This window comes from Mesoplodon mirus, assembly GCF_964341445.2.
Source record: "Mesoplodon mirus genome assembly, chromosome: 6".
NCBI lineage: Eukaryota > Metazoa > Chordata > Mammalia > Artiodactyla > Ziphiidae > Mesoplodon > Mesoplodon mirus.
This window is the reverse complement of record NC_138982.1, coordinates 136,398,488-136,423,561: the sequence shown is the minus strand read 5'-3', so window position 1 is coordinate 136,423,561 and position 25,074 is coordinate 136,398,488.

Sequence of the window (25,074 nt, the reverse complement as noted above, 5' to 3'; positions counted from 1 at the left end):
CAGCTCCGACCTGCATCCCTTCCTCCCCCCGCAATGGCAGACTGAGCAAGATGTCCCTCCTTTGTGGCCCTGCAATTTTCTGTGCGTCCCTGGATCAGGGCACTGATCCTGTTGTACTGGGCTCCGTCCGCACCTTCATTAAATACACACCTTTGCAGACTCCTAACCCTCGCTCTCTAGGACCCACCGGCCACATCTAAAAGGGCACCGTAGTTCACGGGTGGAGAGATCTAGAAAGGAGCCCCGCTCTTTCATTCTCCGCACACTTATTGGGTTGCAAAGCCTGGCGGGGTGGGGGTGGGGGACAAGTGCGGACAGGACTCACTGCTTGGGTGGGCGAGGAGGGTGCTGGGGGCGGTGGTTTATAACACACGCGCGCGCGCGCGCGCGCGCGCACACACACACACACACACACATCACAGGAGGGGAAAATACCATCAGAGCCCCCCTCCCCCCTAACCCCGCAATGATTCCGGCATCGCCAGACTTTCTTTGATGTGCTGAAAGCATCTCTCGCAGGGAGGTGGGGAGAACAAGAGAAAAAACAGCTCCTGGACGGTGACTCGTGTGACAGCGCCCCGAAACGCGGCGGCTTGGGGCGGGGGTGGGGGGGAGCTCCCACAGCAGCAGGCCGGGCCCGGGGACCTGGGGACCCGGAGCTGCAGGATGCTGAGCGCGCGCCGCCGCCAGGGGCCGCCGCAGCCGCCCGCTCGGCGCGTGGAATTTTCCACCGCCCAGCCGAGCTTGCACAATTGCGTCTCATTGGCCGAGCGGGGGTGTCTGTCCCCGCAAGGGGACGGAGATTAGATTAGCCTGGGAGTCCTCCTCAGTGGGCTTGGCAGGGTTCTGATTAATCAGGTCGGCGGGGCCAGGGAGGGGAGCCGGGGGAGGGTAGGAGGCGGGAGGAGTCCGCGTCTGTTTTCAAACCCAGCTAAGCTCCGGCCTTTGGATGTCACCTTTCTACGCAGAAAATGCTCCAGTGAGCCGGGAACAGTCGAGGGTAGATATGAGAATTTGCCTCTTCATAGTAAAATTCCCTTAGAAACTACTGGAAAATGCCCAGATGCCCAAGTCCAGACGCCTCCCCCATCCCTCGCCCCCGCCCCTCTCTTTAGTCTCAGTCTGGCCCTGGCCTTTAACCCTTTGAGCAGCAATGCCGTCAAGAGATTCTCTTTGGACAGTGACTTTCACAGACTCCCGCATCCAATAAGAACTTCAGAACCAAATCAGTTTCCACGAACGTCCGCCCTCCCACCCGGGGGTCAGTCAAGAAATGAAGATAGCGTTAAGACAGAAATAGTGAGTGACTCCCTTCTGTCTGCTGGAGAATCATCATGAACTCCTCACACTGACATTAAAATGTGCAGCAAGACTTGAGAGACTGTCGCTGTGCTCAGATAGATTGTTCTCATAATGGGATTTATGTGTGAGATCCTTGTGTTGATTTATGATTAAAATACTCCCCTTGTTTTCCCCTGAGGTCTGGCATTAGGAAGCTTCTTTCTGAGAGTTATTGTTAAATCTGCCACAAAGGCCAGCTCTGGCCCTCAATGGATGTTTGGTGAGTGAATGAATGATGTTCCTTGCAGTCCTGGTCCTTAGAATGACAGCCGTATGAGCTTCTGGGTCCTAGTGCGGGTTGTGTTATTTACTAGTCGTGCGACCTCAGGCAACTCAATTTCTTTGAGCCTCAGATTCGTTGCTTTTAAAATGGTGCTAATAGGTTCCTCAAAAAGTTAGGTAGAGAAATACCATTTTCCCCAGCTATTCCATTTCTTGGTATATACTGAAAATAATTGAAAACAGGTACTCAAAACAGGTGCGTGTACAAGAATGTTTATTGGAGTATTAGTCACACAATGGCCAAAAAGTGGAAACAACCCAAGTGTTTCCATCGATGGATGAAACAGATAAACAAAATGTGGAGGACTGTCCAAACAAATAGTACCCTGCCATGAAAAGGAGTGAAGTACTGATACACCCTACCACATGGATGAACCTTGAAAACTTTATGCTAAGTGAAAGAAGACAGACACGGAAGGCCGCCTACTATACGATTCCATGTACATGACATGTTCAGAATAGATCAGTCCGGGCTTCCCTGGTGGCGCAGTGGTTGAGAGTCTGCCTGCCAATGCAGGGGACACGGGTTCGTGCCCCGATCCAGGAAGATCCGACATGCCGCGGAGCGGCTGGGCCCATGAGCCATGGCCGCTGAGCCTGCGCCTCCGGAGCCTGTGCTCCGCAATGGGAGAGGCCACAACAGTGAGAGGCCCACGTACCGCAAAAAAAAAAAAAAAAAGAATAGATCAATCCAGAGACAGAAAGCAGTTAGTGGTTGCCAGGGGCTGGGGAGAAAGGGATAGGGAATAACTGCTTAATGTGAGTATGGGATTTTCCTTTGGGGGTGATGAAAATGTTCTGGAACTAGATAAATGTGGTGGTTGTATGGACAAAAAAAAAAAAAGTGTTGCCTGCCATTTCAGTAAACAAAGGATGTTGCCTGCTATTCTAGTAAAGGAGTGATGCCAGCCATCAAGCCATCAGCCATTGCAGTCACCCCAGTGGTGCACCCTGAGGGGCATTCAGGTTGGAGAAAAACAGGATACTGGCCCTAGATAGTTAACATGCATATCAAAGGAGCAATTTCAATGAGCCCAGACTCTTGCATCTTCCCATATATAGAAACGCACTAAAATCATTAACTTGAGATGTCTGGTTTTGGTCATTAGCAGTAATCTTTTGATGTTCCAGTACATGGGTTTTTTTCAGCAACAACTCCTATATATCCTGGCTTCTCCCTTGCCTCTTCAGAACAGTTGCTCAGAGCCATCTGAGAGGCTGTCTTCCGTTCTTTGGAAGGTCCTGGAATAAATCAAAACTCACAACTCTTAGGTTGTGTGGGGTTTTTTGTTTTTTCAGTCGACAGTTTCACGACATTGTGAATGTACTGAATGCCACTGAAATGTTCACTTTCAAATGGTTAGTTTTATGTTATATGAATTTCACTTTGATACAAAAATGTAATGGGGCTAATATAAGAAAACCTGACTGAGGATTAAGTGTGACATCTATGGAGAGATGTTAGAGCAAGTTAAACACCTTATTCTTTGATTCCCCCTACCTTATGCCCTGGGTCACGTGGATCCATGAGAACAGGGGGCTTCATGGTGTTGATCTAAGCCCCAGTGCCGGAGGCTCCACAATGGTCTGTCCTGCAGGGAGGAAAGCCTCAAGGGACCATGAAAACCACTGAAAAAGTGATAAATATTGGAGAGGGTGTGGAGAAAAGGGAACCTGCACTGTTGGTGGGAATGTAAATTGGTGCAGCCACTATGGAGAACAGTATGGAGGTTCCTTAAAAAACTAAACATAGAGTTGCCAGTGATCCCACTCAGAAAACTATAATTCAATAAGATACATGCACCCCAGTGTTCATAGCAGCACTATTTACAATAGCCAAGACATGGAAGCAACCTAAATGTCCATTGACAGATGAATGGATACAGGATGTGGTGCATATATACAATGGAATATACAATGGAATATTATGCAGCCATAAAAAAGAATGAAATAATGCCATTTGCAACAACATGGTTGGACCTAGAGATTGTCATACTGAGTGAAGTAAGTCAGACAGAGAAAACCAAATATCATAAGATATCACTTATATGTAGAACCTAAAGAATGATACAAATGAACTTATTATTTACAAAACAGAAACAGACTCACAGACAAAACAAACTTATGGTTACCAAAGGGGAAAGGGAGGGGAGGGATAAATTAGGAGTTGTGATTAATAGATACACACTACTGTATATAAAATAATCAACAAGGTCCTACTGCATATATACAGGGAACCATATTCAATATCTTGTAATAACCTATAATGGAAAAGAACCTGAAAAAGAATATATATAACTGAATCACTTTGCTGCACACCTGAAACTAGCACAACTATACTTCAGAAAACAAATACAAAAACAAACAAAAAAAACACCAAGAATGCTGAATGATAGGATTGGAGTCTTTAAACTTTTCCATACAGGTGCCTCAGAGGAACAACCACAGAACCGGGGCTGTCTCACCACTGAGGCTGGGAGCCTAGTGGCCTGGGCTGCCAGTCCTCCCATTGCCCTTGCGTGGGACCCCCAGCTAAGGAAGGCTTTTGCCAAGAGTCAGTTTCCTCATCTGAACAGTGGGGCTCATTGATGTACCTTCAGCATAGGGCTGCTGTCAGAAGTCAGCGAATTAACACATGTGCTGGAAATAGAGTATACGCTCAACAAATATTAGCAAGGAAAAGGTAAGTAATGACCAAGAAACATTGGGCGTGTGGGCTCTCTTGGGGGGCTGGTGGGATGAGGAAGGCAAGGGGTGACTTTGAGCACTTAAAGCAAAAGGGGGCGTTTTGAAGTTGTTTTTGAAGTTGCTTTAAGCAATTTGCAGCACTGCCGGGTGGAAGGCAGTAGGGGGAAATGGGGCAACAGAGGACCATGACAAGAAGGGAGAGGAGAAGTCGACCATCAAAGGGATTATTCTGAAAATTAAGGAAGGAGGAACTGTCAGTAGTGGGAGCGGGTCAGAAGTGGGGATGACACAGAAATTCAGGCGTCTCCACAGGGCATGGGACAGGCTATTCTGTTTTAACAGTGAGAGGGGGACTGGAACTCTGTCCCTTGCAACAGGGCACTGGGAAAGTGCAGCTCTCCAAGCAGAATCAGCTGTGCCCAACGGGCTCTCTCAGAGGAAAACCACTAATGAACTCAACTCAGTAGAGTCACGCCGTGCAGGCATCCCTGAACTCCTCATCTTGTTTCCACCAGAGTTGAAAGTCTCATCATGAGAGTGAATCTTTCTGCAGATCAGCCTTTAGCAGCAAAAGGGAGGGCTGCATGGAGCAGAATTTCATGGGAATTAGAACATGTTTTGGTTTTCTATGGTGCCCCTGACTTAGCATCTGTAATATCAGCCATGGTCCTCATGTCCTGCTTCCCTCACTGTAACTGGAGACCTCCTGCCCTGGACCACCCATCAGTGATGTGTCAGTGTGAGAATCCAGGGGTGCCCCAAAGGAAGCACTGGCCTGCAATACAGCGTGGTCAGCCTGTGTCCCCAAAGCCAAGTTCCTCCCAGTCGTAGGGCAGGGCACCCAGTGAACCGGCACTCCAGAGAAAACAGGTCACCAAGCCCCCAAAGTATGTGACATTTGGGTTTTGTTGGAAAGCATTGTCTTCAGACTTTCTTCAGCCTTTCATGTGTCAACTGAAAAAAACACACACACACACACACACAACCTAAAAGTTGGGAGTTGTGGTTTATTCGGTGTGCTTACTGTGAACTATAACCCATGAGACAGCCTCTCAGATGGCTCTGAGGAACCATTCTGAAGAAGTAAGGGAGGAGCCAGGATATACAGGAGTTTTTATATCCTTGGAAAAAACAAGTAGTCGAACATCAAAAGATTACAGCTAATCACAAACAGACATCCAAGTTAATAATTTCGGTGCTTTTCTATGTATGGGAAGATGCAAGGGTCTGGGCTCATCAAAATTATTCCTTTGATCTGCATGTTAACTATCTAGGGCCAGTATCCTGTTCTTCTCCAACCTGAATGCCCCTCAGGGTGCACCACTGGGGTGACTGCAGTGGCTGATGCTTGATGGCTGGCAATAGTCGTTGTTTACTGAAATGGTAGGCACTTTTTTTTTTTTTTTTTTGGTCCACACATGGATAAAAAGATAAGAGATAGAGAAAACAAGTGTATCAATGCAATACATGTGCACACCTTAAATTTAAACGATGTTGTATGTCAATTATATCTCAGTAAAGCCAGAAAAAAGATATAGATATAGGTACACAATACAGTTAACTGTTAACAGTATATAGACACTGAGAGCCTATGAAAGACTGAATGTATAAAAGGGGAGGTGTCTGCTACTAGGAATAACTTGAAATCACAGTTCTACATGATTCTTTTATGCCCACTGTATATCTCCCCTCCCGCCACCCTGCCACGCCCCCTTCCCTCCCCAATCCTACCCCATCCCTCTAACATTGACACAGGGAAAGTACTTTGCCTGGGATGGCAGGAAACTCACAGTTAAATGTACTAAGCCATTAAGTGGATTCAGTGATTTGGAGTCATAACTGATTTCAGGTGCATCTTAATTTTTTCAATATAAGTCATACATGTTTATTGTAGAAATTCAAAAAACACAAGTAAGCAAGAAAAACATTTTTTAAACATTTAAGCACCCTGCTCTTGCCATTCGGGAATTATTACCATTAAAATTTTAAATTCTAATTTACATTGCTTTAATAATACTCGCATGCATGTACATGTACTTTCACGCTCATGGGGGACCGACTGAGAAGCATGAGCTTGGGGGCCCCCATGAGCTCATCTGGGCGTGGAGAGAGCTATGAGCTTGGTGCTAGATGCATGGGGGCATGGGGTCAGCCAGCACGTAGAAAATGAGGCCAGCGCGACTGCTGGCATGGCCACTGGTCCCCAGCCTGCCCAGAACCACAGCTCAGCCCTGTGGAACAGTCCCTGTTCATCTGCCTCCTTCTCTGCAGGACGCAGCTGACCCACCCTGCACAGGACCAAGGCAAGTGTGTGCAGCAGAGTGGGGCATGCACCTGTGGCAGACCTTGCTGAGGCGCCAGCTGCAAGAGTGAGGGCTGGGACTGTCCTCGTGCACCGCTGCACATGATGGAAACCAAGAGGCCAGAGAGAGAAGTTGGGGGCTCATGGTCCTACTAGGTAGGAAACGCCCCTAAGCCCGCTCAGAGAGAACTGGGGGAGACCAAGGAGGAAGGTGCTACCATTATGCAAATGAGGTCACCAGCCAGGGGAATCTGAATAATTATGATTGATGTGACTTCATTTTTTCCAAAGACCGGTGAAGCCTGGGAAAATCAGTGTGTATATATATATATATATATATATATATATATATATATATATATATATGTGTGTGTGTGTGTGTGTGTGTGTGTGTGTGTTTATTTATATAGTATATAAATATAAAGTATATTTTAAATATGAAATTGGATCATACCATGATTTGATTGGTAAACTGTTTTCTTTGTTTAACAAGACCTCGTATTTTTTTCATGTAGATAAAGAGATAACTAAAACAATGGTTTTCAAATGCTAGAGACTAGTGAAGGTGCTTCAGGGACGCACAGAAGGGAGAGTAGATTTTGCAGGTGGAAGAGAAGATACGAGTTCCCACCCTCGGTTCACCCAGTCTACTTTTCTCAGTTCTGTATACTAGGATCCTATGAAAGACTGAATATAAAAAGGGGGAGGTGTCCACCACTAGAAATAATTTGAAACCACAGTTCAACATGATTCTGTCATATGACACTTCGTTGCGTGGATAAATGATCATGTATTAACCAAAGCTCTCTTTTTGGACAGTTAGGTTGCATGTGAGTTAGGAGTTGTGTTCAGATGCAGATATCACATTCCTGAGACACCACAACGTAAACAAAACTAGGATTTTTTTCCTCATATAACGACACATCTGGAAGGAGGAAGTGCTGACATCAGGTTAGTGGGTAATGGGTCTCCAAAATCCCATCAGAGTTCCAGGCACGATAAAAGGGGGGAGGGGGGCAGAAGTCATAGGTCAGAAGGGGGCTGGCAACTGAGTTGATTCCCCTCATAGAGAGCTTTCCTGGAGATGCCTCTGAATGATGTCTGCTTACCTTTCATTGTCCACCTCTATTTGCAAAGAGTCCAGAAAACGTTTTTAGCTAAGCACCTCACTCCTCTCCCCAAAACTGGGGTCCTGTTACTGAGGAAGAAGATGAGAACAACAACTAAACCATTGTCTGAAAATCCTCTTTGCTACATCCTTGAAGCTACATCACAACCTAAATTTGAACAAGATCAAGTTACAGAAATGAAAATGTTCCCTTAAAGAACAATTCTGTGGATTGTTCTAAAACTTCCCAGTGAAGGTATTGGTAACAAAAGTAACAAAGATATTGGTATAATTTCTTTCTATTTTGAATCTTTGCTACTTTCATAAGCAAAATTTCTTCAGGACTGTTTTTGCTAATTGTGAAAACTGTTTTTAAACAACGGAAGCATCTTGTTTCCATTCTTATCAATGTGACCTGAATGCTCTGGAGCAGTGCTTCTTACATTTTAATGTGTGTACAAATTACCCGGATCTTATTAAAATGCAGGTTCTTATGCGACAGGATTGGAGTCAGCTGAGAATCTGCATCACTAAGAAGCTCTCAGATGCTGCAGTGTTGTTGGTCCACAGAACTCACTTTGAGTAGTGAGTTCCTAGTCGCCCCAGCCTTGCAATTGCATCATAAGACAGAATACATCTGTATTGTTGAGTAAGAACAGCTCTCTTCCCTTAGCAGAAAAGGGTCAGGACCAAACGTCTCCAGTGGGGATTTGGTCCCCAAGTCAAATCTACACGCATACACTGCTGCAGAGGGAATAACTCAGTTCTGCTCAATTCAACAGGAGGTTTCTGAGTGAGCTGGGAGGTCCCTGGGAAAAGTGAGGGCTGCCTTAAACAGATTAAAGTCTGAGTGGGCTGGGGGCAGGGTGGATAAGAAACTCAATCACCTCTGCAGTTCTTATCCAAACAAACAGAGACCCAGAGACTGGAACAGCCCACAGCAGAAACCATGAGCGCCGCTGGTGGGCACCTGGGGATAGTGGCACGACATTACGGCAGGATCGGCTGTTAAAATACGAATTTGAGCCTGGTTGCCTTCTTCTCCACCCACACCCATTTCCAGCTGGTAGCCAAGCTTCACGCTTCCTGGCTTCGGGGATATGGGCCAGCTGAAAAGATTCTTCCCTGCTTTTGTAAAAGCTAAACCCCTGGATGAGATGATGCCAAGGGCCTGGAGGATGAGAGGAGGGAGAAAAAGCGCAAGAAGGAATCCAGGGCAGCGGGGCCATGCAAGCAGGAGCTGCGGAGTCTGGGGAGGCGATGACACGTCAGAGGTCCTGGGGGGCGTGGTCAGAGGGGTGGCCCCAGGCACCCCTACCCAGATCCCTGTCGCTGTGGATGCAGCTGAACCGCAGGGTCTGAAGGACCCAGTGCCAAAGCAGTGAGGGTGGGGTGGGGTGGGTGTAGGGGGATGGGAAGGGAGCTTTTGGGGGCCTTACCTCTGTCTATACTCCTTATCCTGAAGCCTACTTTGCTGGATCCTATGATAGTCACACGAGCTCTCTATGTATGCTTTGAGTTTGCAGAGTACATAAGTACCCTTTTCATCAATGAGAAACCAGAATATGAGTGAGAAACATTCCCTAGATTACAGGTTGAGGTCATAAGAGTGCAGTCCCCATGGTTACTGGATGACCTGCATTTGCAGCCAGGTGACCAATGCAGGACCTTCCAACCTGGGAAGAGTGTGTGTCTCTGTGTGTGTGTGTGTGTGTGTCCCCTGCCAGGTGGGCTTAGCCCTCACAATGCCTGTTTCCCCAGCAGGATCTGAAAACAGTGAAGCCCCATCCCAGGGACATGAGCACGCTTTAGTGGCCCTTATGTCACACCGACGAATATCACAACACCACCTACAAAGACAAGAGACCCAGGATCCCAGGAAACACAGTCGAGAGACAGCTTCCACGTCTCAAGCTCAGGAGTTCTTGGCCCTGGCACCTGACAAGCCTCCACCTGAGAAGATTTTTGAAACGCTCATGCCCAGGCCCCATTCCCAGGTGATTCTATTCCGTTGATCTGAGGTGGGGCTAGGCATCTGAATTTTCTTTTAGGTGATTTCAATTTGAATCAATGTTTTTAAAGGCCACCTAGGTTCATCTAGTGTGCAATCAGACCCCTTTGCAGGCTGCAAATATTCCAGAAGGGAACCAGGTAGAAAGCCACCAGTTTTATACAGCCAGGTATATGCTATTCTGTGCTGTTCCCAATGACACCAGGGCTGGCTGGCTTGAAGGACAACTCTGCCGAGATGGAATGTGACCAGGCAGTGCCAGGACCATCCCGGCCGGCTTGGGAACAGCATCTGACATTGAGGCTCCCCCTGGGAGAGGATCACAGCTATAGCACATGGAACAGGAGCCCTGCTTGCCCCTCAGCAAATAATTAGGGCGGAACACCAGCATTACTTGATCTCCATCTCCAAGGTCAATGTGAATGAATAGATCTCTTTGCTTGGTTTCCTCCCTCAAAGCAAACGTTTCAGTCGTCTCCATTTCCCCCTCGATTCAGAGTACTTTGTCCAGCACATTTGAGTCACTCTGAAAACAAGCTTGTATGTGCGTATCATGGAAATAAAATTACTTCCGTGAGACAGCGTTTCTTGTTCAACCCCCCTTACGAGAGCTTACTAAACTGGCAGAGAAAAAAGCAGCGATTTTCAAAGTATGAAAACTACCCATTATTCATTAGAGGGAAGCTGGTGGAAGTCAGGAGCTCTGGGCTTCAGGCAGAACTAGAGTTTGAGGCTGATTTTCTAAATGGAAAATGCTCTTTTCTTCTTCGCTGCTCACAGCAACTAGTTCCCGGTATGAAGCCCAAACAAGACCTTTAGAAAATGACACTGTTCTAGGACTAACGGGTTGGGAGAGACAGAGGTTTTCAAAGGATGAGAGCTTTCTTCTGTCCTCTTGGCCAAACTGAATCCCATCCACTTATTCAGTCCAGGGATTCCTGCATTCATTGTCCCCAGGTGCGAACTTGCCAGATGTCATGAATTCAAACCAAAGCTCCCTGCTTGCCGGCACCAGGTCCCACCTGCTCTCCCACCTTTGCAGTATCGGTCCCAGCCACCCTTCTCTGCCACCAGCCTCTCGGCTCCAGCAGACCCAGAGGTAGGTGTGTGAGGGGAGTTGCACGCCTCACGGGGGTGCACCATTCCCCCATCCATTTCCTGCAGAAGTGTCAACACAAACGTGCTTGGGATGGGAGGCTGGAGAAAGGGGGAGGGTCAGAGGGCTGTGCGGGGATCTTGTGGCTGCTGAAGCCCAGAACAGAATTCCCCTCTGCTACTTAGAAACAGCAGTCAAAGGCCACAGCTGCCGCCTCCTGAACTTTTGACCACTTGATAAGAGCATTTGAAGATGTGTAAACACTCCTTCACCAATCTTCCCTTCAATGAACAGTCACGATACATCTTCTAAGTTTAACAGCTCAACCGCCAGCATGGACATTGTAAAGGCAAGAGGGGGCGAGGCAGAACCCGAGTTCCCCTTCACTCTGAGACAAGGGTGGCTTGATAAAACAGAAAGCCTTGAGAGAGAACGGACTGAGTACTCACTAAGGGCCAGTGGTATCAAGGCTATGATACATTGAATGGCCTTGGAGATTACATCCGCTAACAAAGACAATGAGAGTTTGTCCTGTCCTACACAGAAATACTACTAGTCAGATATCCGTGTCCCACTTGGGACTCAGTTTTTCAGAGAGTAATTTTATTCTCCAGAATCCTTTCCCTGTATTTACTGTGTGTGTCCAGGTGGGAAGCTGGGAAGTATGGTTCCTCCCTGGTTGCACTGTTTTCTGTAGCTGGAATTTACAATGTGGAATTTGAAGAGCAAAAAAGTTGCAGTGGCTCCTTTGTAGGGCCGGTACTCAGAGGCAGATCTTTCTGCATAAAAGAGGACTTGATGTCACAAGTCTGGAGATAAATGACTCTAAGTGACCCAGCTTTGCCATCCATGGCTGCTAGGTGGATGCCTTGGGGATGAAGCACTGAAAAGGCATGAGCAGACCTGGATTCTGATCTGTGTCCCAAAGTACACGTGAAGTATGTTGAGTACCTGTGTGTGCGTGTACGTGTGAACCTGCATGCACTCATGTTCACTTTCCAGGTGACAGTACCTGACCCACGCACCTCACAGGACTGTTTGTTAGATCAAATAAGAAATGAGTAGATTCGGGTCCTCCAGAAAAATAGAACCAAGATGATATAGAGATAGAGATAGAGATGGAGATGGAGAGAGAGACTTATTATAAGGAATTGACTCCTGTGATTATAGAGGCTGACAAGTCCCAAGACCTGCAGGCTGAGTTGGCAGGCTGGAGACCCAAGAATGCCCATGGTGTAGCTCTAGTGTAAGTCCAAAGGCCTGAGAACCAGGAGAGCCAGTGGTGAAGTTCCAGTCTAAAGACTGGTGGGGTCAATACCCAGGAAGAGTTGATGTTTCAGTTCAAGTCCAAAGGCAGGACAGAGCTGATGTCCCAGCTCAAGCAGTCGCGCAGGAGGGGTTCTCTCTTACTCAGAGGAGGATCAGCCTCTTTGTTCTATTCAGGCCTTCAACTGATTGGATGAGGCCCATTCCTACCGGCGAGGGCAATCTTCTTACTCAGGCTACCGATTTAAATGTTGATCTCGGGCCTCCCTGGTGGCGCAGTGGTTGAGAGTCCGCCTGCCGATGCAGGGGATACGGGTTCGTGCCCCGGTCCGGGAGGATCCCATATGCCGCAGAGCGGCTGGGCCCGTGAGCCATGGCCTCTGAGCCTGCGCATCCGGAGCCTGTGCTCCGCAACGGGAGAGGCCACAACAGTGAGAGGCCCGCGTACCACAAAAAAAAAAAAAAAAAAAAAAAAGTTGATCTCATGCAAAAACACCCTCTCAGAAACACGCAGAACAGTGTTTGACCAAATATCTGGGCACCCTGTGGGCCAGTCAGGTTGACGCATAAAATGAACCATCACAATGGAGTAAAAGGCAGCATGAGTACTGAAAGAATGCCCGTTTCTGGAGCCCAACAGCCCAAGGCCAAGCTCTAGCTTTGTTACTTGCTGGCTGTGTGATTTGTAGGTTACTCGAGCCTCTCCGGGGCTGCCTCCAATGCCTCTCTGGGAAGATGAGGGTAACGAAAGAGTCAGCATATGTACGTACATGACACATAGCAGGCACCAAAGCATTAGTTGTTTTGGATGCAAAAAGGTATTTTTTAAAGGTTCGATTTGTCTTTTACATTTAACGTGTATTATTATTTTAGGCTAAAGAGACTGTTGGACATAGAACATACAGGAGGAAAAAGAGAGGCATTAATATCAAGAAAGAAAAATAACACAGACCTTGTCAGCACATCTTCACTGTTAAATTAGCAGGCCAGGATCTGGGGGTTTCAGGGAGACATCAGACCTACTAGACTGTGGGGCTCCTCTCCCTGAAGGGAAAATTCTTTATTTCCCCAGGAAGTTTGTGGGCTCATATTTACCATGGAGCCTAATGTTAGGATGGCTGTGGTCTTTGCAGAGTATGTACATGTTTTACATGATATACGTAAGTGTTGGATGATAGGGAAACCTAATACATTTGAGACCTGATACCATCATCCTCCATAAAAGCAAAATATTTTCCCATCCAGGAACCAAGCTGGAAAACCTCTCTCACAGTTGGTTTGGAGTTTAAAATCACAGTAATGGCTGCAAAGATGGCCTGTTGGTCCAGATAAGACCAGAGCCAACCTGACACCTCATTGCAGGATTGGTCCCTCTTCCAAAGTCCTGTTAAGCATGTGGGTGGTGTTAACAGCATCCTTCTGGCAGCTAAAATGGACCAAGAGAACGGCCTAATGGTTAGAGAAAACCTAGATGGTACAGCAAGAAATGCAGTGGCTGGACCAGCCAGATGAGACTGCTGGGGGCCAGCAGGATGGCTGTCACAGAGTGTGAGATGTTTGGGGTTTGGCAAACCCTAAGAAGCTGGCTGCCAAGCTCCACCACCCCTTGTCCCCCTGGTGTATTTCAAAGGAAATTAAATCCACATGTTTCTGATTTTTGACACTTAAAGCTCATCCAAAGGTGGTTTTGCAAGAGTGGTTTGGACACGAGAAGCCTGGAGAAACTTTAATTATTATTGTTTTTTTCATTTTAAATGCAGACCTGTATGCTTACATAATAAATGCCATGCCTACAAAATTGGAGTCCAGTTCTGCCTTACCAAAACTTTTTGCCCTGGGCCCACCAGAAACAGATAATTGGAGTCAACTAGAGAAGACAAACAGTGCCTTTAATATCCAATCTAGAAATCCACCTTGAAAATGGCACTCTCAATGACCCCTTTTGATTGGGCTGCACTAGAACTGCCAAAGCTAAGAGTTCAAACATACAGGCACAGTGTGGACTGAGTCTATAGATTCAATTATTTCCTCAGACTCTGGCCAAGGGGACGAAAACCTAAATTCAAGATGGCGTCCATCATACATCCTGGGAATCTGGGTCCAAGGATGTGGGGCATGAGGCCTCAGGGACAAGGAACCATCGCAAAGGTGTTCTGTGGAATGTTCTGAAATGTTCTGCCATGTCCCTGAATGTAACCTAGACAAGCAACGACACAAATTCCACACTTAGAAAGAATTAGTGTTTCTGGATGTGACATGTGACCTCTCCAAGTTCAGTCACCTGAAAACTACTGGCCAGAGAGATCCAGGACCAAAGGGTCCTCCTCTTCTGAACCCGGGATTAACATTTTCGGTTTCTCCCATCTCTGCTTCTAGCCACTGCATGAAGCTTTTCCTGAAGATTCATCTCAGAGGCAGCCTCCTCCACTGCTCTGAGCTCTCCTGACCGACATCATGGCTTTGTTCTCTCCGGCTGTTCCCACCTCTTCCCCAGCCCTGGGCCGTCCACTGCTTGGTTGGCCGTTCACATGTTGGGCTCTGCCATTGGAACCCCCCAGCCCCTAGTTCGGGGTCTGGTACAGGTTAAGTGTGCCTTAAATCTGTGATGGATGAGGTGGTGACTGCTGAGATGAAGAACAGCTTAGGGCCTCCCTGGTGGCGCAGTGGTTGAGAGTCCGCCTGCCGATGCAGGGGATACGGGTTCGTGCCCCGGTCTGGGAGGATCCCATATGCCGCGGAGCGGCTGGGCCCGTGAGCCATGGCCGCTGGGCCTGCGCGTCCGGAGCCTGTGCTCCGCAACGGGGGAGGCCACAACAGTGAGAGGCCCGCATACCGCAAAAAAAAAAAAAAAAAAAAAAAAAAAAAAAGAACAGCTTAGCCCTCCCCCCGGGTCCTCTCTCTGCTCCTGCTGGTGGATTTCTCTGGACATGCGGGGTACACTTCTTGCTCCCTCTTGCCCAAGAGCCTTCACGTGTGCTCCCCTCCCCCGATGTTTTTATCCAAGTAACCTTGCTTCGCAGGTAAGCTCAGATGTCCCTTTCTCAGGGAGCCTTTTTCTTTCCAGCCCAGGTTGGGGTGCCGCCCCCAGAGATGCGCCTCCTCCCCACCTCTGCACACTCGATAGATATTCATAGTTAACTAATCAAGTACAAGGTCATACACCCTGCCTGCCTTCCCACCAGACTGCTGGCTCCCAGAGGCCAGGAACCAGGTCTGTCTCCCTCACCGTCTCCCCAGCACCTTGCCCTGAGAAATCGGTGCTTGTTCACTGACCAACTTCTCAGCCTAGAGCTGCATCCAGCCTTTGCCACCAAGACAGCTCATGTCTATGAACTGAAAACACTGAGAACAATGAGAGGGTTTTCAGATGTGTTGAAACCAGTGGCCACTTGAATTCGTTTGCAAGAGCTGCCATAACAACATGCCACAGATGGATGGCTTAGAACAGCAGAAATGGATTGGTTCACAGTTCTGGAGACCAGACGTCCGAGATCAAGGTGTCCCCAGGGTTGGTTCCTTCTGAGGACCACAAGGAAGGTGCTGCCCCAGGCCTCTCCCTCAGCTTCTGGTGGTTTGCCAGCCATCTTTGGCACCCCTTGCTTGTAGAAGATCACCCCAATCTCTGCCTCTATCGTCACATGGCATTCTCCCAGTGTGCACGTCTGTCTCTGTCCCAATTTCCCCTTTTTATAAGGACACCAGTCATATTGGATGTGTGTCCACCCAGATGACCTCATCTTAAGCTGGTCGTCTACAAAGACCCTAATTTCCCAGTTAGGTCACTTTCACAGGTACAAGGGTTAGGACTTCAACATCTTTTGGGGGAACACAATTCAACTTATAACATCACTCTTCGGGTAGAGAAATAAAAGGCAGCTTTAAACTGACATTGAAGTACGGTAACTATTTATTTATAGTCCAAACTGGGATGTTTTATAAGAATGAAAAGGGGGGTACCATTAATAATTTTGCAGGGACAACAGGCATAAACCAGGACTGTCCTAGGCATGCAGTCTGAGACTTATGGCCACCGTCTGTGGCGAGGCTCATTGTCCAGCCCTTCCCAGGCAAGGATGCATTGTACCTTTACTTCAAATCCCTCTTTGTTTGTGTTCCCAGCAAGTCCAGTCTGTTTTATACACAGACACAGCAATACTGAGGGATTAGCTGTATTCCAGCTGTAGTTAATTCACTGTTTCCAGTTATCAAATGCAAGCCCAATCTCAGCAATTAATTTGGCCAGATTAAATCAGGCCCTCTTACACCTGTTCCCCTGTTTAATTAGGCTCTAATCTTCCCAGGGGATTGGAGGCAATGGGGACAATGACCTGAGCCTTAGATTAGGAGGGTAGCATCAGACACCCCGCCGTCACCATAATGGGACACCCCTGAAACAGCTCCAGCCCTTCAGTCCAGAAATTCGCCTTGACACCTGTGATCCCCCCAGCATGGCCGGGGGACCATCCCTTCCTTTGTTACAGACTTCCTTTCATATCCTCCCAAGGGAAGGAAACGCTCCCGGTGGTGTTGAGGTAATTGCTGGACAGGAGTCAGCCAGTTAAAGCTGCCCATTTAATTAACAGTCTGTTATGATTTACCAGGATAATGAGGTGGGGAACAAAGACATCGTTTTTTTTTCCCTCCCTGATATTTTGGCCTCTTTTCTTCCTTTTGGAAGATGACCCAGCGTTAATGAGAAACGAGTCACTTATTGTTGGGGTGCAAATAGAGAGATAAATGACATCAGTAATTAAGTCTCAATCCCTCTTTGGTATACAGAGCCATTTGTCAGGCAATATTATTCAATTAATTAATTCTATTAGGGCTACTACACTTCCCCAAATCCAGCCATTCAACCATCAGCAAGGATAATTTGTATGGTACAAAACTAGAATGGTTAATAAGTGGATATTGAACCCCCAAAGAACGTATGTTAGCCACCACAGGAAACCTAGCTAGAAGCATTTGATTTGAGAACATGTAAAGTGCTCACAGCCAGCCATGTACTTCCTTTCATCAAGGATTGGACAAACATTCTAGCTATTTCTGAGTTCGAATGCCCAGAAGGAAAAAGGGGGACATCGGATTGGTCCAGCTCAGCTTCTTGCACCATATCAGTAGTCATTGTCAAGGTCTCTGGTCTGCCGCCCATCTGTGGCCAGAGAGGGAACAAGATGACATGAACTGTGACTAGTAAGGGCCAATTCTAAGGACAATATGACGGGAGGGAACACTTCCAGCACAGGAGCTCCCAAACTGTGTGGTCAGTTTGTCTGCTTTCTGTCTTCTCTCTGCCCATCCATCTCTCACCGCTCACAAGTTAATTTGGTCTCCGTTGACGCTCGTGTTAATAAAAAGCAAGCCCACATTCTCTTTGATTCCCTTACTCTCTCCCCGCTCCTTTTCAACTCTTGCCAACTTGTCTCGGCATTCTTTTTTTTTTTTTTTTTTTTTTTTGCTGTACGCGGGCCTCTCACTGTTGTGGCCTCTCCCGTTGCGGAGCACAGGCTCCGGACACACAGGCTCCGCGGCCATGGCTCGCGGGCCCAGCCGCTCCGCGGCATGTGGGATCTTCCGGGATCGGGGCACGAACCCGCGTCCCCTGCATCGGCAGGCGGACTCCCAACCACTGCGCCACCAGGGAAGCCCGTCGGCATTCTTTATCTCCCTCCTAGTGAGAAATTTGACTTCAGAAAAAGATAAATTAACAGCCCAGAACCACGTTTAAGACCAATCTAACGAAAGGAATTAGTCTCACGACATTCTAAAGAGAAAGGCCAGCCACTCCGTCATCATCTTGACAAATCCCCATTTACCTCTTCATCCGCCTCCAAATCAACCTTTCCTTCCACCACCAATATTAGCCTAAAGAAAATACTATCCCTGTTTCATTCATTGCCTTATTCTGTTTTGATTGGTTTCTAATTCTACAGGTGCATCGCAATCTGCCCTATTTCATTTTGATGCAGCAATATTTCAGCTGGATTCAGGATTAAATACGCTGGCATGGGAACATATCTATCACTCCCAGGAAGACACCTCATATTCCAAGCAGCTGACTTCCAAAGTCCAGAACATAATCTGTAAGTTGGGTAGCTGCCTACACAGTCCTAGCCCCTTTCTGATCTCTTGGCTAATCAAGTCATCTTTTGTTCCCTAAACCCATTCTCTGGGAAGGAGTGTGAAATCAACATTGAAGACCACCGAAGCTCGAAAGCCAGGGTGTGAAGGGAAAGACACGGGGCCGTGGTTTTCAAACTTGAGCCGGCATCAGAATCACTTGGAAGGCTTATCAGAACAGATTGCTGTAGATCTGGGGTGGGATCCAAGAAGTGGAATTTTTAACCTCCCTCGTGTGGAAATGTGCCTTCAGAAAAAGATGGTCTCATCCAGGGGTCAGAAGTACTGTATCAGATCATACAGGTACAGGGAGGTAACTAGATTTTCAGAATCCCGAGTGTCCAGCCAACAACCTGGCTGATGCAAAGGCCGCGCTTCCCTGGAATGGATCATGGCAGAAGCAAAGAAGCCCTCCCTGACTGGGTCTCCTCTACTTTCACTTGTAGACAGGGACCATGCCTAGAGTGAGATCAACAATTTCCTTCTAATAGGCCAGCATCACTTGCAGTTTTATAATTAGATCTAGTAATAGTGCAGGAGTCTCCCAGGGTAGTGGGATTTCTGAACATTTCTGCTCTGTTTGGTTTTGTTCTCGGCTTCTCCTTGATGTCACACGTACTCACAGCTGTTCAACAGGCTTGACAAGGCTTGGGGATCTTCTTCTACTGTTCTTCGTGTAAGACTCAGGCACACATGAACCCATTAGAGATGGATGGGGACCTGACAACTCTAATTTTACATGACCTGATTCCAATGACCATCTGGTCCAGGGTTTCTCAGACTTCTCTTTGAACCCCATTCACAGACATAGAGAACCCAACCAATCCCTTAGCAATTCATCTTCTGTCTTCATTCTAGTGTATCCTAGCATCTTACTGTACCCTGGGTTCCCTACAGAAAGCAGAGCTTTTGTAAAGGAAGGTTATTTTGGAGAGTGATCCCAGCAGACAGGAGTCAAGGACAGGAGGGAGTCAAGGGGAGAAGTGGGGAGATAAGGTGGCCATGTGGTCTATCACGTCTCTGGCAAGGACCCTCTAAGAAGCTGTGTAGAATGCACATCAGAATTTTCAGCCTGATGGAAGAAAAAGAGAAGCATTAACCCATAGACTCCTATTCCCTTTCGGAGCGTTGTCACATGAAGTGCTGACACCCTCACAACTTCCAGGTTGCACACACATGTATATCAGGATACCGTCCCAGAGAAGGCCAGGGCTGAAAGGGAGACACAGGGTGCAGCTGAAACAAGGCACCGTCTGGTTACGCCTGCACAAAGCTGGTTCCCCAGCAACAGCTGGCATCAAAGGTGGGCCAGAAGGTGAGAGACATGCACAGAAGATGTCCAAGATGGTGTACTATCAAAAAGAAGAAACTAGGGCTTCCCTGGTGGCGCAGTGGTTGAGAGTCCACCTGCCGATGCAGGGGACATGGGTTCGTGCCCTGGTCTGGGAAGATCCCACATGCCGCAGAGTGGCTAGGCCCATGAGCCATGGCCGCTGAGCCTGCGCGTCCGGAGCCTGTGCTCCACAAGAGGAGAGGCCACAACAGTGAGAGGCCCGCCTACCGCAAAAAAAAAAAAAAAAAAAAGAAGAAACTAGGAGTAAAAAAATGGTTTATTTTTTATCCACATATATTATAAATCTCATATTAGTATAATCTTTAATATTCAGCATATTTAAACATTTAATTAAATGTGAGGATTAACACTGGATTTCAGGAGTGTGTCTAAAACCCAGAAACCTTCCAGTGTGCCTACATGCCCTATTTCTAGAAACTTGTACCATTTCTGCACCCAGTGGCACTAGGAAACACTGACTAAAGAGTACGTTTTATGATCACCAACATCAAGGCCATCAGATACAAGGAGGAAGTCAATAAAAGAGTTACTTTGTGTAAGCTGCTTGGCACTCACATTAAAATATAGGTTTGGAGCATCAAAGCTTGCTTTCATGACCTCATGTCTGAAATTCTTATATTTTGTGCTTAAAACATCAACTAGTCGCTATTTATAATCACTTCTGTATGATCGTTTGTTCTTGATTAAGTGAAAACCAAATTTAGACATAATTGTCACTGTCTTTTCTTTCTGTAACACTGTTGCTGAGGTCCAGGGGCCTCTTTAGAGGGACAGATTTTGACGCAAAAAAGATCATATTTAGATAAAGAGAATATTATTGTCAGGCAATTAACTGAATTATTAACATGAATTTCAGCATCTGTGTTGCTAATGCTTCTGGTCTTTAACAAATGATCCATTCAGGATATGGACCAAAGAACATATGGCGAAGAATAAAGGCCACTGGAAACCGTATCAATACCTCCGTTAGAAGCCTTGTGGTGGGAGCGGGGGATTCAGCTCCCCGTGAAATCAGGCCGAGGCCGCTCCAGAGCGAGCATGCTCAGTCGAGCCCCCTCCCCGCCGCGCATGTGTACATGATACCCACCCGCGGGCTCTGAGATCGTTCTGAGATGAAAAATAGAAGTATTTACGTACTTTCTAAAAACTTCCTCTCACTGAAATTTTCAAAAATATAGAAAGTATTAGAATAATGGGCCCTCAAATACCTCACCCACCTCGATTATGGGCAACCTTAAATACGTTTTCTTTTTTTAAAAATTTTAACAGGCATCATTTTTTCTTCTAAAGACAGGAAACCCGGGAAGATTTTCATGACCCCCTGAGGGTTTGTGACCTGCTGGTTCTTTGGTTCACTGACCTCGTTCAATCCTCTCTTTATGCAAGGGAACGCTCTGCATCTCCCATTCTCTCTGGCTATCTCTCATGCTTGCAGCCAATTAAGTGGACTCTGTCTATGATTTCAGCAATGGTGACATATAATCCCAGTGTTAAACCATGGAATTTTCCAATGCAAGAAGCAGCAGAAAACGAAGAGAGGAAACGTTGCCATGAGCAAAGGCTTCTCAACACAGTATCTCCAACTGCGCTACAAAGCAACCCAGCTTTTGGATGAAGAGTGAGAAAAAAAAAAAATCTGACAATGGAGTGATTGTTCTCCCTCCACAAGCAATCCTACTATTTCTAACCCCTCCATGAGCTGTGCTGGCAAAGGCAGACATCGCTTAGGTCTTCCTCAAGTGGCCGGTAACCCCAAAGGCAAAGGGGAAGGGACCCATTGTTTCCAGGAAACGAAAATCCCACGGCAGGATCGGAGCCACCACGACCTTTCCTCGCCAGACAAAGAGAGGGGATGAGCAAGGCAGCTACTCACCTGTCTCATTTGTTCAAAGAACCCAAAGCCAGCGACATGGATCCGTTTCTTGCTTTTTGTCCAACCACTTGCCTACTACTAGAAAAACAACCGAGGTCTGCCAAGAATCTGCAATCTTCTGAATCTCAGAATAATGACTAGCCTATCCAGCGTTTCCATCCAAGGAATTGTTGGTTCCTATACAAGAAAACCCTTTGGGGTGAGAGTCAGGAGTCCAAGAAGGCATGTGGTTATTTTTTGCCACACTCTGGAAGGAAAGGGAAATCTATTTTTGACACCAGCTTTCAGATTTCAAATAACATCAGCCTGTAAAGCATACCTAATTTAAATGTTGATTCCAAATTTTACTTTAAGGTTTTTTGGTCTCCTCTAAGCTATTGCTTCAAGCGCGCACACACACTCTCACACTTACATTCTCTTTTCTTGGCATATCTGAGCAAAAGTTTTAGAATAGGATAAGGAATTAACACCCCCATTTCCATCTGACAACTTTCATCTTTAAAAAAATAACAATAAACAGGAGCGATCAAGTGGAGAGTTTGATTGCTTCATTCAGGCTGTAACGCTTCTAAGTCTGGTCATGGCACTTGATGCAATGAGTTGTTAAAGACTATGTTTATGAGCTATGATGGGAAAACGAGACGCAGATGGGTAAGAGGGAAGCAAAGGACTCATACAGTAGTTTTGGAATATTCCAGCAGGTGTGTGAGTCATTACATGTCAACCCTGAACTGAAGGCAGAGATCAAACATAAAGTTCACTGAGGGTTTGTGAAAACTAATAAGGATTGTAACATCACTGACAACCTAATCACCCCATTTGTATATAGACACGAAAATGATTTCTCCATGTGAGGGCCCCTTGCTGGAAGGGAAAGCCAAGAATATACGTTTCATTGTTTTATAAAGAAAGAAAAAAAATATATATATATATTTCCAATACTCATGAAAGCATTTGCAGTCCAGAGTTCAGCTAGCCTTTTAATTGAAAAACAGAAAGCTACACCTAAATGATTCCTAATATGAAAGAATAGAGTTGTTTTTGCCATTAACTCATTTCAAAGGCAAAGAAAATTACTTTTCTTCAGAGATGTTGGTTTGTATTGTTTATCCAAAGTAAAATAAAATTACAAAATGAAAGCAGCTTTCCCTGCCCTCCTCATCTCTGCTTTACCAGCCACCCACCTTCTCTGAACCTCTGGAGACTGTTGTGGATGCTCTCTTAGGCTGCCACCTTATCTTCCTCTAGCCATTTGTGGACAGGTCTTCTCACCCCTGGCAGCCACCTTGACCTATCATTGTAGCCCACTACACGGCTTTAAGTAGGAACTTATGCAGTATTGTTGAGTGACTGAATGGAATGGATTTAGTAACTATAAGATTTAAGTGATGTTTGTCAAATTAACCTCATTCTATGAAAATAGGAAAGATGGAAGTGAAAGAAAGTAAAAGCCACAGTTGTAGGTTTAGTATCAAACTTAGACATGGAAATAGTAATGCAAATATTAAACTAAAAGGAAACAGAGTTAGAACCCCTATTGTGTTCTATTGGGTGAGCAGCCTTGCCAGTGTGCCTGGGAATGCTCGCTCTAGGACTGAAATTCCCACATCCCAGGAGACCACTCAGTCCCAGGCAAACCTCGAAACAGGTGATCACCCTGCAGGCTATCAATGACTCTCAGAGACCAAAATTCAAATGCTGACTTAGTTGGAACTCAGCAAGAGCTCAGAGAGCTCATCACAAATGCAAGATACACCCTACCCACACCCCACCATGAGTCTCCATCTCAACCCACCCCCGTTTATTTCCTTCACTGCACTTTAAAAATGTGATTATTTTTCTGTTTATTCATTTATTGTCTGCTCTCCCTACTTACTGTGAGCTCCATGTGGTCAAGGGAGTCATCTAGCCTGTCTTCCACTGTAGCCCTAGAACATTTCCTGGCAGAGGACATTCAAGAAATATGTCTTACATGGAAACAACCTAAATGTCCATCGACAGATGAATGGATAAAGAAGATGTGGTATATATATATACCATATATATATATATATATATATATATATATATATATATATATATATAATGGAATATTACTCAGCCATAAAAAGAATGAAATAATGTCATTTGCATCAACATGAATGGACCTAGACATTATCTTACTAAGTCAGTCAGAAAGAGAAAGATAAATATCATATGATCTCACTTATATGTGGAATCTAAAATATGACACAAATGAACTTATCTACAAAACAGAAACAATCTCACAGACATAGAGAATAAACTTGTGGTTGCCAAGGGGGAGGGAGGGTGGGGGAAGGATGGATTGGGAGTTTGGGATTAGCAGATGCAAACTATTATATACAGAATGGATAAACAACAAGGTCCTACTGTGTAGCACAGGGAACTATGTTCAATATCCTGTGATAAACCATAATGGAAAAGAATATGAAAAAGAATATATATATATATATATATATATATATATATATATATATATATATATATATGAATCACTTTGCTTTACAGTAGAAATTAACACAACATTGTAAATCAACTGTACTTCAATAAAATAAATTTTAAAAAAAGAAACGTGTCTTAGGGGCAGACCTCTCCCAAATCATGGAATCTAACAGAATTTCTGTATTCTACTGATTCTAAGATATACAGTTTTGCAAAAGTTAACATCTCTGGAATCAGGTGCATCTGAGTCAATGGTGCCTTTCAAAAGCCATCAGCCACCTGGCGGTCATGACATGGAGGCCATGGCCTTTGTGTATGCACTCACTTGGTCATAGCTGTTTACACTGTCCTCACTTCAGCTGAGGTATGTGCATCTGTTAACTTGTGCACTTAACTGTCATTCAGAATGTCGTCAAAAAATTTTTCACTATGATTCAGCATTGAAATGACAAGCTATTTTGTACTCAGAAAGGCACAGAAGCCAAGCAGTAGGATGTCAATGTGATATTAATGAAGAGTACTTGTCATAGAGGAATGATCATAAGTCCACATTTTCTTGTAAAGGAACAACCAAGTGCCTTAGAAACCGCAGGAAGGAAGATACCCACAAAGTCAGGGAAGCTGTGTTACTTTCTATTATCAAAATATTTGCTTCATTGCCAAATCCTTCAGAAGAGATGAAGATTAATTTCAAAGGAATCTGATATGATTGATTCATATGTCTCTCAGGACTGTTGTTAAAGGCACCTGTCATAGTCTATTGGAAGCGATTTTCCTCTCTTGGTGCATAAAATGATGGTAGAGCTTACAATCAAGGGCATCTTAGACTTGACTTAATGAAATGAGGTATTAGCCTCTCCCAATCTTTTATTCAGGTCTATGGATCACCAAGGAGAGTGTTGGTACATGATAGGGTCAGTGAAGTGTAGCAACTCATCCAGTCTGTACAACTTTTCCAGAACCTTCTGGTGATTGAGTTCTCTACCAGCCCCTGCTACTGGCTGAGCAGAAGGGCTCTCCAGTTCCAATTCCAACCTTAGCTTTCAGGTCTCCATAAATTTCCCATTGGAACTCCTCATGCAAAGTACCATGTGTGCTTGCTCAGTTCTGCCCCTCACCCGAGACTCCCTGTTAAGCCGGAATGATTCCCATTTGCATTATTTTCTCAAC